The following is a 16820-nucleotide window of genomic DNA, read 5'->3' as shown; positions in this document are numbered from 1 at the left end:
GCTCTAAATTGTATTTTTCCATTAGACTGGCTTTTGTTATATCATCTTTTGAGAGATGTATTTACCATATAAACCCTGTTTTTGGGATCCCATGTATCAAACATTTGTTTTACTGAAAATTAATCGTTTATGATCAAAATCTTTTAACCCTAACCTGTTAGTTGACTTTAGGATCACATTTATGTTCAAACGACTTGATTAGCATGTCTTACACTATTTTTAAATACACAGTGTAACAGTCTTGATTATCCAGGGTGTTACACATGTAGTATTGGTTTATGCGATGTGGAAAAACATATGATCTATTACCGTTTAATCCTGAAATTGAGAGAACTTGTAGACATAATCGAAGGAATAAGAAGTTGGAGGCTAGGATTGTTACAAACAAAGGGAATGCAGTAAATAATGTCACCAACAATGCTGGAGGGGCAGCAGCTACTAAGGCCCAGGATCAAGGGGCACGAACCTTAATGGATTATGTACTCCCCACTGTTACGGGATTGCATTCATGCATCAGATACTCTACCGTTGCCGCCAACAATTTTGAGAATAAGTCAACAATTTTATAAATGGTCCAGTCCATAGTTCAGTTTGGTGGCATACCTACGGAGGAGCCAAATATGCACATAGTTAATTTCATGGATCTTTGTGCAATGTTTAAGATGAATGGGATAAGTGATGATGCTATCAAATTGAGACTATTTCCATTCATACTATGGGACAAAGCCAAGAGTTGGTTAAATTCTTCACAGACCAACTCTATTAATACTTGGGAGGAGCTAGCTCAGAAGTTTCTCGCCAAGCTGTAAGGTTGAGATGAGAGGTCAATAACTTCATTCAGACTAATGGGCAATCATTGTAAGACACATGGGAGAGGTTTAAAGAATTTTTGAGAAAGTTTCCTCATCACGGCATTGAGAAGTGGATGTTGGTCCACAATTTCTATAACGGGTTGTGCGGTCTACACGCACCATAAATGATGTCGCAGCAGGAGGACATTTATGAGTAAAAGTACAAATGAGGCCTATCAGTTGTTGGAAGAAATGGCCACGAATAACCACCATTGGTCTGATGATCGAGCATCTAGTTACATAAAAGTAGCTGGGGTTCATGAGTTTGATGCTATAATTGCTTTAATTGCTCAAGTTGCCACATTGACTAAGCAATTGCAATAGATTACTATCTTAGCTCAACCCATGCATATGCAGACAACTTGTGAGATTTGTGGGGGTCCTCACTCTTTTTATTGATGTATGGCAGCTAGATAAATAATTCGATTCCTATGGATCAAGTTAATATGATGGGGAGTTTCAATAAGCAACACAATAACCCTTACTCCAACACATATAATTCTAGGTGGCGAAATAATCCTAACTTTTATTAGAGAAATAACCAAGGAATTCAGCAACCCATGTCTCAAGCGCCACCATTAGCATCATCTTCACAGCAACCTAGGCCACAACTTTCCCAAGAGGCACCAAAGAAATTGCAAGTTGCTTTATTGGCTCTTACCAACACACAAACAATTTATGAAAGAGACAAGGTCCTTAATCAGAAATCTGGATATGCAAGTTGGACAATTAGTGAGTATGTTACAAAGTCATCCTCAAGGTAATATTCTGAGTAATACATAGTGAATCCGGAAGAGCAGTTCAATGCAATCTCATTGAGAAGCATAAAGGTGATAGATGAACCCACACAAAAAGTGATTGAAAAGATGGTGTTTGACAAAGAGAAGGAAGTGAGTGGGTCAAAGGTTATTGAGAACCTTGAGAAACATTCAAAAATAAGCATTGATCATCATATTAGGATTCCTTATCCGCAGAGGCTTTGAAAGAGTGAACTTGATAAGAAGTTCTCTAAAGTTTTGGACATCTTTCGAAAACTTCATATCAATATTCCATTTGTCGATGCACTTGAAAAAATGTCAAGTTATGTGAAGTTTATGAAGGAAATCTTGTTGTAGAAGAGAAAATTTGAGGAATATGAGATTGTTGGACTTATGGAAGAGTGCAATGCTAAATTGTAAACGAATTTGCCTCCAAAACTGAAGGATCTAGGAAGCTCTAATATTCCCTATTTATAGGGGATGTGGTGTTTGATAGAGCATTATGTGATTTAGGGGCTAGTGTGCCTCTGTCTATATTTTGAAAACTGAATTTGGGAGAAGCTAGGCTGACCACTGTGACAGACCAGATGGCAGTCTGGTCGGTTAAACATCCACATGGAGTGATTGAGGATGTGTTGGTGAAAGTGGGTAAATTTATCTTCCCTGCTGACTTCATTATTCTTGATATGGAGGAAGAAAAAAATATTCCAATCATTATTGGTAGGCCATTTTTAGCTACAGGGAGAGCATTGATTGATGTACAAAAAGAAGAATTAAAGTTGTGAGTGCAAAATGATGAAGTGACGTTTAAGGTGTTTGCAGCACCTAAAATTCCTACTTGTTGCAGAATTGATATTGTGGATGTTGATAGGAATCCAAAGATTACGAAAAATAAGAAGGCCAAAACTCGAGGGGGTGCTCGCTTTGTTCGTCGTAAAATGCGGCATATATTCTATGGAAAGAGAAAGGATGAGGATGGGGAGATTCCTAATTTTCTCAATTTTAAAAATCTAATCTCTTCATCGGTGCTTAATGTGCGGAATGATTCAAGGAGTGGATTAGACCCTAGCTAATTTTGAACAAAAGGAGGTAAGTGTCTGGGTGATGATGTAAAACAAAGCGCATTTGGGAGGCAACCCAATTTAGTTTCATGTTTATATTTTGATTTTTTTTCTTGTTTTCGTGAAAGTTTGCATCCCAAGGTGGACAACAATGAGAGTCACTACAATGGAGCAATGAGAGTCACTACTTAAGTTAGGGGAAAGTAATTTGATTTTTGTTGTTTTGCTTATTGTATATATATTTTATGTTTAGTTGTCTATGTTTTGTGTTTGTTTAGCTTTCGGTTAGGTATATGTTTTGTTTAGGGTGTTAATGTGCGTTGATCTGTGTTTTGGTCAACGACACTATGCCAAATTGAATGACAGTTAAGAATCTGAAAGAGCTGAATTCAAGTAAATGACGCAAAATAATTTATATTGGTTCGGTCCTAAGAGTTGTTAATGACCTACTTCCACTTGCACTTTTATTAATCAGGAAGATCTCGGACTTAAGATTAGAAGAACAAGATTCAACTGAGTTTCTTAAGCCTGAGAGAGAATACAATTCGACAAGGTTTTTGTAAGTAAAGTGCTGATAACTCTACAAAATAGAGTTATTTTACCACTTTTTATGTGCTAATTGTTGCTTAATTCTTGAGTTTTTAATTGATTTATTAAGTTTTTATGTAATTTTGAATTTATTAGGTTTATTTTAATTTTATATATTTTTGTATATTTTTATAGTTATATTATTGTAAAATGTTATAGTTTAATTATTTAAAATTAATATTGTTATGTTGGGAGTAAAAAGATGCAATTTTGAGCTTAAATGTTTAAGTAAATTAAGTTTTAATTAATATTTTCATGGAAATTTTGTTGAATATTTTATTATTGAAAATATTTAGTTTTAATTTATTTTATGTTTGTTTTATAGGGAATTTATTGTAATTTTTTTCCTCTTGAAAAACAAGGAAAATGAAGGAAAAGGTGGCATTTTCAAAGAAAAGAAAAGAAGAAAAAAATGGCATTTTTCCAAATGCCCAACAGCCTCCACTGCCCAAGCCACCTGGCCCACGCTAGAGCCCAGCTCCTCTCCCAGCCTTTGGGCCTGCCTGCTACAGGACCCGTCCCACGCGAAGCCTTCCAGCCTCCCTCCTCTCGTGGACCCGTCTGCCTCACTCCACCAGCCAGCATTCAGCCTCCCCCTCAACCCAGAAACGTTCAGCCAAACGCCACTCACCCGAAGACACTCAGCAGCAAGCTTCCCCAGCACTTGCCTTCAGTTCTTCCAGGCCCACGCCTGATGCTCCCAACCAGCCCCATGGCCCCACTCGGCTTAGCTGCCTCCAACACCTGCCAGCCCATACCAAGCCAGCTGCCTATTGTCTTGAGCCCAACAATGTACCCTTGTCCCTTTTGTTTAAAAATACCACATTTTTATCCAACTTTTCTACACATTTTACCCTATAACATCATCATTACACCATATATTTTACCCCTATTTTCCATATTATAATTAACTAAATTAATTTAAATTGATTATTTTAATACCTTTTTTTTTTGCTATAAATAAGGGAGTTTTGTGCTTAATTTTGAGGGGAGAGGTTACCATACCACAATTTCTACACTTTCAAGACCTCTCAATTCTCTTCATCTTTTTATTCTTTTTGGTCATTTTTCCTGAGTTTTTAGAGGAAAAATTTGGGGGTTTCTCCTCCAAATTTTCCTATTTATGTTTGTAATTAATTTGTTTGTATTTTCTATTCTAGTTATGAGTTTCTAATCTTTTTAAGATTATTAAGGTGATGATGAAACAATATGTAACTATATAGTATTTATTTTGTATGTTGATTTCCCATTTGTGCCACAAAGTTTATGGAATTTTCTTCTTCAAATATCTTCTTTCATCTTAAATATCATGTATTTTTTATTGTTAGTACATATTTACACTTTGTTCTTCATTAGTGCAAAAACATAATATTCTTTGTGTAAGATGTCTCATTAAATTGTACACATCCAATGCTTAGAACAAAAATATTATGTTTTGCCTTATAAATAATGTTCATTGATTTATTTGTTATTTCATTAGATTGATTTACACTAAATGCTGTGAAATTATAATTTGAAAAGTGAAGATAGATCCTATATTTTTATAAAAACTTGTGCTTAAATGGAATATCTAATTTGAATAAGTGATGGTTTGATTAATTTCTACTATTACTAAAACTTGGGAGTCAATGTACTTTTAAATATTATTGAACTTATATTTTGTGTATTCTATTATCTTAATAATCTTTCTTTTACTATCTTGATTTCTACTTTTAATTTATTTTTATTTATAGTCTTAAATTTCTTTATTATTGTCTTTTATTTTATTTTCATTATACAAAACTCTCATCAATCTTTGGAACTAGGGTAGAATTTATTATTTTTGATTTAAAATAGTTTTCTTTTTTATTTTAGACAACTCCTTTGGGTTCGACATCCTTGCTTACACGATCACTATTCTATATGAACGATTCGTGCGTTTGCGATTTATAAATATTTAAAACATACCCGTTTTGGGTCCATCAAGTGCAAATGAAAGATAATGACTGTGAGAGATCTATATTTATAGAGTCCCTTAGTGGGCTATGAGCCTTAAAATCATGGAATGGGCCCCACTATAATGCCCTGAAAATTTCTAAGACCTCGGGCATTAAAAACTACAAAGACATAGCAACTATTTTGGAATACATGCATAAAATAATAAAACTTTATTAGAAAATACAAAATACGGGATCCCATTGTTATTACATAAAAACATAAAGAAAACATAATCCTTTAGTAAATTGTTCAAATACCAAATGCGGAAAAATAAATACATAAATTAAAAAAATATATAAACTTCATCCTCGATCTTTTCCAGTAGTCCAATCATTCAGTCCTCTCCCAATACACATGCCATAGCTGCCACGAATCTATCCGGCATTCTAAGCTTATTTTCTTGCACCATCTAAAATAAAAAGGAATGAGCCTAATGCCCAGTAAGGAAAAACTACTAAAACATATTATAAAACTTAAGACTAAAATAAACATAAATCATAAAACATATGAAGTAAGAACGTAAATCATAAAACATAGGACTACAGTATTAATGGCCATTAACTCATTGCCGTAGCATGTGATAGAAACCATCTAGGTCATCTTGCTACTATTCGAGGTAGGTTTAAACACAATATAGTATATGACAAACCATCTAGGTCCTCTTGCTACTAATCGAGGTAGGTTAAATCATAACTATAATCTACGATAATGATAAAAATCTTGGGATTTTCTTATTTTCTATCTAAGCAACTATATTTCCCAAGCGACTACAACATAAACATATACATATATACATATAACATATAAACATAGCATAGCATATAAACATAATCATAACACATAAAATCTAACCTATTTTCCTTACCAAAAACCTAGATATTAGAGACAAGAGAGGGATTGAAAACTCCTAAAATCAAAGAGTAAGATCCATAAGTTTTCTAAAGAAATGGAGATAAAAAGAAGATCTAAAACATCAGGATAGAAATTTACCGAAAACCTTAAGTTTCAAGAAACTTAAACACCTAACCAAAAGCCATAATAACAAGTTAGGATCTGAAAGAAAAAGAAAGAAAATAAAAGAACTATAATGAACTAAACTTGAGGATAAGAATACCTTGGATAGACTAGGACTTTGATCTACACCTCAATACCAAAATGTCACTCTATCTTACTCTCCAAGTGTTTAGAAAAGCTTAGATTAGAAACCTTTTAATCCCAAAACCCTAGTGTTTTCTCTCTAGAATAAACTTAGCATCTTGGAGGCTCTGAAGAATGCTTCAATGATGAATGAAATGGCTACCCCTTTTAAAAAAGAATAAATAAATGAATATTAATTGAATAAATTTGAATTTTTTGTTCAATGGGTGCCCAGAACTCGGTCAAAAATGTTCAGGAGAAAATCTAAGTTGTTGAGGGCTGTTTCTAATTCGGTTTCCCCAATGTTTTAAAAATACAAAAAAGAGCCGATATATCGCCCCCTATAGGCCATATATTTCCTGCCCCTATGTCTCGAGCCTCCGTGGTTTCGTTCGTGCGAAGTTGATGTGTTTACGGTATCAACCTTAGGCGACATATTGGCCCCTATAGCTACGATATATCGGCATACGCTGATATTTTAAACACATTTTTGCACATTTTTAGCACAGTTGAAGTTTGTTAAAACAATTTGACTGAATAAAACATGATCCTAACAACTGCTGGAAGGTTCTAGACCTTCTAGATCTATCCCTTATTAATTTATTAATCTAAAATGCTTAAATCCTTAATAAACATACATGTGACAAGTGTCACAATCTAAATTATTCTATCTAAACCTTAGGTTATAATAAATATTATTTCTAGGATGAGCTATATTAATCAAATCTTATGTTAAAATTAATATTTCTAAACTATAGGTTAAACTTATAAAATCCATAACTATTTCTATGAGTTTCAAACTAAATCCCGGCTTGAACCAATATCCACAAAAACTAAAATACTACAAGCTATTACTACTATCTAGCTAAGTAAAATTCTGAAACGCTACAATTCTCCCCTACTTAAAAGAATTTCGTCCCCGAAATTTACTTACCAAACAATTCCGGATACCGTGCTCGGATGTCTTCCTCCAACTCCCACGTTGCCTCCTATTCTGTACTATTAGTCCATAAGACCTTGACTATCAGAATACTCTTAGACCGTAATTCCTTCATCCCCTTCTTTAGGATGATCACCGATTGTTCCTCATAGCTCAGGTCTTTCTGAAGTACTAACGTATCATACTTGAGAACGTGAGATTGTTCTGACACATATCTATGCAACATTGAGATGTAAAACACATCGTGAATATCTGCTAGAGCTGGCGGTAGGGATAATCTATATGCTACTTGTCCCACCTTGTCCAATATCTCAAAAAGACCTATAAACCAAGGACTAAGTTTTCCTTTCTTCCCAAACTGCTTCAGTCCTTTTATAGGATATTCTTAAAAAGACTTGATCTCCGACTTTAAATTCCACATCTCGTCGCTTGGCATCTGCATAACTCTTTTGTCGACTCTGAGCAGTGAGAATACGCTTTCTAATCAGTTCCACTACATCTTGGGCCTCTCTAACAGCTTCAGGTCCAAGAAGTTGTCTTTCTCCTACCTCGTCCCAATGTAACGGTGATCGACACTTCCTTCCATAAAGTAACTGTAAACACCTATCCTCTATCGGATACTATGGTTTTAGGGATTCCATGTAGTCGTACAATTTCTCGAACATAAATGTTCGCGTACTGGTCAGCAGTGTACGTAATCTTGATAGGCAGGAAGTGAGATGACTTGGTGATTCTATCTACCACAACCCAAGCCGAGTCATGTTGCTTATTTGTTTGTGGTAATCCTATCACGAAGTCCATGGCTATGTCTTCCCACTTCCATTCTGGAATAATAAGCGGTTGCAATAAGCCTACAAGTCGCTAATCTTTCGCCTTTACTTGTTGGCATATAAGGCATTTGGACACATATTTTGCTACGTCTATCTTCATTCCCGGCCACCAATATAATGCCTTAAGGTCGCGAGTCATCTTAGTCGACCATGGGTGAACTGAGTATGGGGTAGCATGTGCCACTTCTAAAATCTTCATCTTAATCCCATAGTCATTCGACATGCACACTCGTCCTTTATATCTCAAGAACCCCTGTCATTATATAGAGAAATCTGTAGTCCTGCCTTCTTTGACTGCAGCCATACGCGATACTAACATGTCATCATGCCTTTGCCAGATCCGTATATCATCTAGTAAACTCGAATGGAAGGACAAGTTAGCCAATTGACCCCTGACTAGTTCTATTCTGGCATCAATCAATTCTTGTTGAAGTGACTTTTCTATTCTAGATTATATTGCCAGATTTCCGTAACTCTTTCAGCTTAACGCATCTGCAACTACATTCGCTTTCCTGGGTGGTATAGCATTTCGCAGTCATAATCCTTTACTAGTTCTAACCACATGCGCTGCCTCATGTTGAGCTCTTTCTGTGTGAGGAAATATTTCAAGCTCTTGTGGTCCGTATAAATCTCACATCGTTCTCCATAATGATAGTGGCGCCAGATTTTCAATGCGAAGACAACCGCTGCCAACTCCATATCGTGTATTAGTTAGCGTTGCTCATATTCCTTCAGCACCCTTGAGGCGTAGGCTATCACTTTGTCATTTTGCATCAGCACACAACCCAAACCTTGCTTCGACGCATCACAATATATGACAAACTTATCGTTGGGTGTCGGTACACAAAGTACTAGTGCTGAGCATAATTTATCTTTAAGCAACTGGAAGCTCTCTTGACATTTATCCGTCCAATTGAACTTTTGTTGTTTCCGGGTCAGGTTGGTAAGTGGAGTGGCTATCTTAGAAAAGCCTTATACAAATCTCTGATAATAGCCTGCTAGCCCAAGAAAACTTCTAACTTCTAACGCATTCTTAGGTCTTGGTCAATCCTTCATAGCCTTTACCTTAGCTAGGTCTATAGCAACTACGTCTTTGGATACCATATGGCTGAGGAACGCTATTTGCGATAGCCAAAATTCATATTTCTTGAACATGGCATAAAGTTGATGCTCCTTTAGTCGCATCATGGTCAATCTTAAATGTTCCTCGTGCTCGACTTCATCCTTGGAGTACACCAAAATATTGTCAATGAACACTACGACGAATTTGTCCAAGTAATCCTTGATGAGCGATTCATTAAGTCCATAAATGCAGCTGGGGCATTGGTAAGACCAAAAGACATAACTAGGAACTCGTAATGTCTGTATCGAGTCCTAAAAGTTGTCTTGGTATATCCTCTTTCCTTACCATGAGTTGGTGATAACCAGACCGTAGTTCAATCCGGGGTAGCAGGTACTTGTTCTTAATTTTCACCTTATTCAGGTTGCGGTAATCGATACACATCTGCATACTTCAATCCTTTTTCTTCACAAATAGAACCGATGCTCCCCATGGCGAATAGCTTGGTCTGATGAAACCCAAGTCTAAAAGTTTTTGCAAGTGTGCTTTCAACTCCTTGAGTTCTGTAGGTGCCATCAGGTATGGTGCCTTTGAGAAAGGCTCGGTTCCCGGTACTAGTTCAATTGTGAAGTCAATTTCCTGAGTAGGCGGTAACCCTGGTAAGTCATCAGGAAATATCTCTGAAAATTCCTTTATAATGCGGACGTCTCCAACCTTCAATGGTGTTTCCTGTACCACATCTGTGACGCTTGCTAAGAATGCGTGACATCCTTTCTCTATCATCTTCTGAGCTTTGAGAGATGCGATAAGCAGTGTTCGTAGTCCTGAAATCTTTCCCATAAAACATAGTTTCTGACCGTCAGGTGTTCTGAACGTCACTTGCTTGCGTCTACAGTCGATGGTTGCGCTATACCTTGCTAGCCAGTCCATGCCCAGTATTATGTTGAAGTCCTTTATCTCTAGCTCTATCAGTTCTCCTTATAGTCTGTGCCCTTAACTTTGATTGGTACTCCTCGTACTATTCGTGATGATAGAACTACTTCGCCTGAAGGCAATTCCGTAACAAACCTAGTTCTAAAATTTTCACAAGGTTTGTCTAATTTTTCTATCATTCCTAACGAGATATACGAGTGTGTTGCTCCGGAATCAAACAATACTGAATATATCATTGAGGATAGGAAGCTGACCTATGACACTTTGTTACTAGCTTCGACTTCTCCCTGGGTTAAGGAAAAGTCTCTGGCTGGAACCATCTTGTTGTCCTTCTTTTCTTCTGTTTTGAGTTGCGGACATTCCCTTTTCCGATGACCTTCCTAGCCGAAATTGAAACAACCCTTGGTATTTGCACGACACTCCCCAGGATGTCTTTTTTGGCATTTGGAGCACTAAGGGTATTCCACATAACCCGACCTATTATTATCATTATTAGATCGTGCTCTTTTGTCACCATCGGCTTGCTTATTGTCATAATGCTTTCTTTTCGGCCCATTATTGTTATCCTAATGGTTGTTGTTGTTTCTACCATTTTGAGGTTGCTTGGGTTCAGACTTTCTTGCCACCTCCTTACTAACATTTTCTTGGAGCTTTTCCACCTCTATAGCCTTTTCTAGAGCATCGGTGTAAGAAGTGGTTCTAGGGTTTTCAAGCTTGAATCCTAGCTCAATCTTGGGTCTGAGTCCCCTGGTGAACTTGGTAACCCTCAAGAAATTGGTTGGAACTAACTCTGGTGCAAACTTGGCTAACTGATCAAATTGTCAAGCGTACTCGACTATCGTCAAATTCCCCTACTTCAGACTGTCAAACTCTTCTACCCTTGTATCGATAATAGCTGAGTTGCAATACTTTTTGTGAAACAACTCCACAAATCTAGTTCAACTCATGTTGATGACATCATGAGTATGTTGTACTAAATCCCATCAGATTCTAGCATTCATTTTCAGTAAAGAGGAAATGCAAGATATGCGATCTGCATTGCCGAGGTTCATGTGTGCTAGAATAGGCTCTACATTCCTGAGCCATTCTTCCACCTCAAAGGGGTCGATTGTCCCTTCAAATTTTGGAGCGTGATACTTATGGAAACACTCGTAGATTGGCTCTATGTACTGAGCTGGACAAGGCACGTTGTTCACCATCGGCCATCCCCCATATGGATATCCTACTTGCTGGGGTGCTTGAGCCGCTGGCTGAGGCTGCGGCTGAGGTTGCGACTGTTGTCATTGTTGTTGCAGTAGCTCTTTTACTTGTTGCCGTAATTGGATAATCTTAGTAGTGTTGTCAACTGGTGGTGGTGAATTTCTATTGGCAGCGGCAGTAGTAGCACGCGTTCCCCTTCTTCAAACTGGAGGGGCTTCATTGGTCTTGTTGGCGGTGCTGGAGGCATTGTCGTTCATGCGTGCAGACCTTCATAGCTACATCTTCAGTAAAGTTCTAACAGTTGAGAAAACACGTTAGAACTTACTCTAATAGGTTTTAAGGAAAAACTTAGTCTAAGCAAACATAACTCGGAGCTATCAGTTATGATTTCTTATGAAAATTTTTGTAAGTCGTCTTTATAAATTAGGGTGTGTTTCTATACTTAGAACAATAAGCCATCTTTATTATTTCCTAAGTCTATTTCTAACCACCCTATATGACTTAATTCTCAGGCTCGAAACTCGTCGATGTTCCAAAGTTAATCATATTGAGGGAGGGCTAGGATCAGTAAAATCGTTCCCACTACTATGGCCCCCTAAACTCTCAATATAGAATGGTGTCCATTGATTTGTATCAACCCTCACCGAACTCAGTCATTATTTATTGAATTAATTCCAAGTTTATTATGATTGTATAAAAAAAAATCAAACTCATACATGCCATTCAAACATAACAACTTTATTCATTTGGAAACATATATTCACTTATTACAATCATAAATTCAAAATAAATAAAGAAACTATACTAATAATAATCTAGGGTAAAATTTCTAAAAATCAGGATCTTCTACATCTGACACTTCATCTAACATATCATCATTTATTTCTTCATAATCATCATTACTATGAGCCTTGCAACTACATCGGGGAATATTCATTAAGATATTATGCTTTTGTTCATAGTGAATTGAAACTCAAACTTAGAGGTAAACCTAAGTATAAGAAAATAATATCTCATGACTACTGGTAAATCATCTTCATCATCCATAGTCTCCCATAATTCTTCTAATTTTGAAACTATAGTAGGAAAATTCTTAAAAAACCTAATTACTAAGACATATTGCTCCATGGCTCTCATCATGATTTGCCTAGCAATTTGAAGGTGAACTATCTCCTTGTGAAATTTGACCAATCTTTGAGTGATTCTTTCTAGCACTCCTATTGTATCCATTGGCTCTCTAATCTTTTTCAATGCCTTAATGGCTCGGATATCATGATAGGTCAAAGCTCCATTCATTTTGACTGAATGACTAAAACATTAGCTATTAATATAAACATAACATTCATAACATAAACACTTACATTGGCGGTTAGATCTGGAGCTTTTGTGTGTGTATCAAGGAGAACTTCATGCAAATGAACTGTGGGCTCTGATACTAACTATAATGCTTCGACTAATTCTAAAACCTAGGACATTAAAAACTACTAAGACATAGCTACTATTTTGGAATGCATGCAGAGAATAATATAACATTTTTAAAAAAAATCCAATATACGGGATCCCATTATTATTACATAAAAACATAAAGAAAACATAATCATGTAGTTAATTGTTCAAATATTAAATGCGGAAAAACAAATACATAAATTTAAAAAAAAAAAACTCAAAAATATAAACTTCGTCCTCAATCTTTTCCAGTAGTCCAATCATTCAGTCCTCTCCCAATACACATGCCAAAGCTGCCATAAATCCATCCCACCATCCAAGCTTATTTTCCTGCACCATGTAAAATAAAAAGGAATGAGCCTAATGCCCACTAAGGAAAATCTACTAAAACATATCATACAACTTAAGACTAAAATAAACATAAATTATAAAACATATGATATAAAAAAGTAAATCATAAAACATAGGACTAGAATATTAATGGACATTAACTCATTACCGTAACATGTGATGAAAACTATCTAGGTCCTCTTGATACTATTTGAGGTAGGTTTGAACACAATATAGTATATGACAAACCATCTAGGTCCTCTTGCTACTAATCGAGGTAGGTTAAATCATAACTATAATCTACGATAATGATGAAAATCTTGGGATTTGCTTATTTGTTATCTAAGAAACTATATTTCCCAAGAGACTACAGCATAAACACATACATACATACATATAACATATAAACATAACATAGCATATAAACATAATCATAACACATAAAATCTAACCTATTTTCCTTACCAAAAATCAGGATATTGAAGACAAGAGTGGGATGGAAAACTCATAAAATCAAATAGTATGATCCATATGGAGATGAAAAGAAGATCTAAACCATCAAGATAGAAACTTACTGAAAACCTTAAGTTTCAAGAAACTTAAACACCTAACCAAAAGCCATAATAACAAGTTAGGATCTGAAAGAAAAAGAAAGAAAATAAAAGAACTATAATGAACTAAACTTGAGGATAAAAATACCTTGGATAGACTAGGACTTCGATCTACACCTCAATACCGAAATGTCACTCTATCTTACTTCCCAAGTGTTTAGAAAAGCTTAGATTGGAAAGCTTTTAATCCCAAAACCCTAGTATTTTCTCTCTAGAATAAACTTAGCAGCTTGGAGGCTCTAAAGAATGCTTGAATGATTAATGAAATGGATAAGTGAAAGGTCCTATTTATAGAGTTCAAGGAGTGAAACTAACCCCCTTTTAAAAAGAATAAATAAATTAATATTAATTGAATAAATTTGATTTTTTTGTTCAACGGATGCCCAGAACTTGGTCAAAAACGTTCAGGAGCAAATCTAAGTTGTTGAGGGCTGTTTCTAATTTGGTTTCCACAAAATTTTAAAAATACCAAAAAGAGCCGATATATCACCCCTATAGGCGATATATCGCCTGCCCCTATGTCCCGAGCCTCCATGGTTTCGTTCGTGCTAGGTCGACGTATTTTCAGTGTCAACCTTAGGCGACATATTGGCCCCTATAGCTGTGATATATCAGCATACACTGATATTGTAAACACATTTTTGCACATTTTCAACACACTTGAAGTTTGTTAAAACAGATTTGACTGAATAAAACATGATCCTAACAGCTATTGGAAGGTTCTAGACATTCTAGATCTATCATTTATTAATTTATTAATCTAAAATGCTTAAATCCTTAATAAACATGCATGTGACAAGTGTCACACTCTTAATTATTCTATCTAAACCTTAGGTTATAATAAATAGTATTTCTAGGACCAGCTATATTAATCAAACTTTATGTTAAAATTAATATGTCTAAACTATAGGTTAAACTTATAAAATCCATAACGATTTCTATGAGTTTCCAACTAAATCCAGGCTTGAACCAATATCCACAAAAACTAAAATACTACATGCTGCTACTACTACTACTACTACTACCTAACTAAGTAAAATTCTGAGACGCTACACCCACACACAGAATGTGGGTTTGTTACAAATGAATAAATAATAAAAGAATATAAAAATATATTCAAATAACAGTTACATAAATATCCCATAAGATTCGGGTCATTCTGATTAATCGAGGTTTTTCTCGACTAGGTTTTCTTTCGAGCAGCTTATATGATCTGGGGGTACTTGATCAGGTCCTTGCTGTCGACTATAATTCTTCGAGCAATGATCTTTAATCTCTTATGAAATTTATTATTTTAATGTTTACCAAGTGATTAAATTAAACAACTTAATAGATTGCAGAATAATGATTAAGTTGTTTTGACAGAATCAGAATCTGATCTAACAACTAAGACAGTTGTCTGAATAGATTATTATAGAAATAATAAAAAAAATGAGTATAAAAAAAATCAAGCCAGAGATATTTTACATGGTTCGGAAAACCTAGTCCACGGGGCCACTCCCAAGGATAAAACTGATTAGTAAGGTATCACAAAGTACAAAATCACAATTGACTTATACATAGATAGAATCCATCTATACTTATGCCGCAAGCTTTTGTACACCCTTCAAAAATCCAGTATCTTTATGAGACACCGACGCTCTTGAAATCCCTTCAAAGGTTGATGAATGCTTTTTCTTCCTTCTTAAGAAAGTCTTAGAAAAATCTTCTCCTGAAGATTGTTGAACTCGTTATCAATGGATGCCACATGTTCCTATATAAAATAGATGAATACAAAAGGAAGCTACACAACTCCTAGATACTAGATTAAGTTATCCATTCTTAATCTCACAAAAAGAACTCTCTCAAAAATACAATTGGCATTCAAAAATGAGAAGTGAAAGATCTAAAGATTTGTGGTTGTTTGGTCCTTTATTTGTAGCTGAAATGGTCTTTAAAAGCAATCCACGAAATCTGCAAAAATCAATTAAAGAATTATTGAAATTCTTTAAATAGAAAATTATGCATGTCTGCCATATTCTGTCTCAATAGATTGGGAAATTGTCTTGACAGCTTGAATGTACCTGGATATGATGAAATATCAATAGAAAATATCAACATATATGGATTAAATTCCAAGTAAAAAAAATTCATAAACATATATGATGATTTCTAGAGAATTAAGACTTAAGAAAACAAATATAGAAAAAACAAGTTGTCGCGACATATCATAAACCTGTCGAGACAACTACTTCAAACTTGTCAAAAAACACTTTTGAGTTATAAAATATATTGTCTATTTAAGATAGCCAATTTAGGGTTTTATAATCTCCCACTTTTGCATCTTTTTAGACAAAAATCTCTTATTTTATCCTCACTCAAAAGTATGTGCAAAGCACACATTAGTTGAAGCATAGAGTTTACTCAAAACTCCCCCTACTCAAGAGATAACAAAAAAAAAAAAAATAGGGCATAGAATAAAAACAAAACATGTTCCAAACTCAATCAATTAGCACAAGAATGTGGAACTTTTTATACTCCCCCTAAATAATTCTTCTCCCCCTTTTTGTCTATCAAAAGTGCCAAAGGAACACCATCAGAGACCAAACACACTTCCATCATAGTTCATTACCATGGTTTCTTGCACACATGTTAGATGAAAAACGAAACAAAGAAATAAGATGAGAAAACAAAGAAAGTGGAAGAAAAAAAAATGGGTACCAACAAAAAATCACAAAAATTGGGAAAATGAAAACTTTTTATTGTCTAAGAATATGATCTTCCATGCACAAAAGAAATTTTCAATATTTTCACTATTCCAACAAACGATCAACCTTTTTTTTGTTTTTTTAATAATAGCACAAGGTATATGTAGTGCACCAAAAAAAAAATTTAGTTATTAATTTTTTTTTGCTGTTTTATTTTATTTAAGTGTTAAGTGTGGTGAATTGTTTTATTTAAATTTTGTTTATTTTATTTAGTTGTTGTTTGTTTTATTTAATTGTTAGAATTGTTTGTAGAATATTTTTTGTGAAATTATTTGTTAAATGATATTTATTTTTTTATTTAAAAAATGTGATTATGTGAGATTTGGTTGAATGCACTAAGGTGCATGGTAG

The 16820-nt window shown here is 35.0% G+C and overlaps 1 non-coding gene across 1 annotated transcript; it reads right to left on the bottom strand.

Moving 5' to 3' along the window:
- Positions 1-808: 808 nt before the first annotated feature.
- On the bottom strand, positions 809-915 carry LOC133828379 (small nucleolar RNA R71). Its single transcript, XR_009891003.1, has one exon. It is a non-coding gene; the product is annotated as a small nucleolar RNA R71 (small nucleolar RNA).
- Positions 916-16820: the final 15905 nt, after the last annotated feature.

The sequence above is a fragment of the Humulus lupulus genome, chromosome 3 (assembly GCF_963169125.1).
Source record: "Humulus lupulus chromosome 3, drHumLupu1.1, whole genome shotgun sequence".
In the NCBI taxonomy this organism is placed as follows: Eukaryota; Viridiplantae; Streptophyta; class Magnoliopsida; order Rosales; family Cannabaceae; genus Humulus; species Humulus lupulus.
Note: the sequence above shows the minus strand (reverse complement) of the source record. Positions and strands in the feature narration are given on the sequence as shown.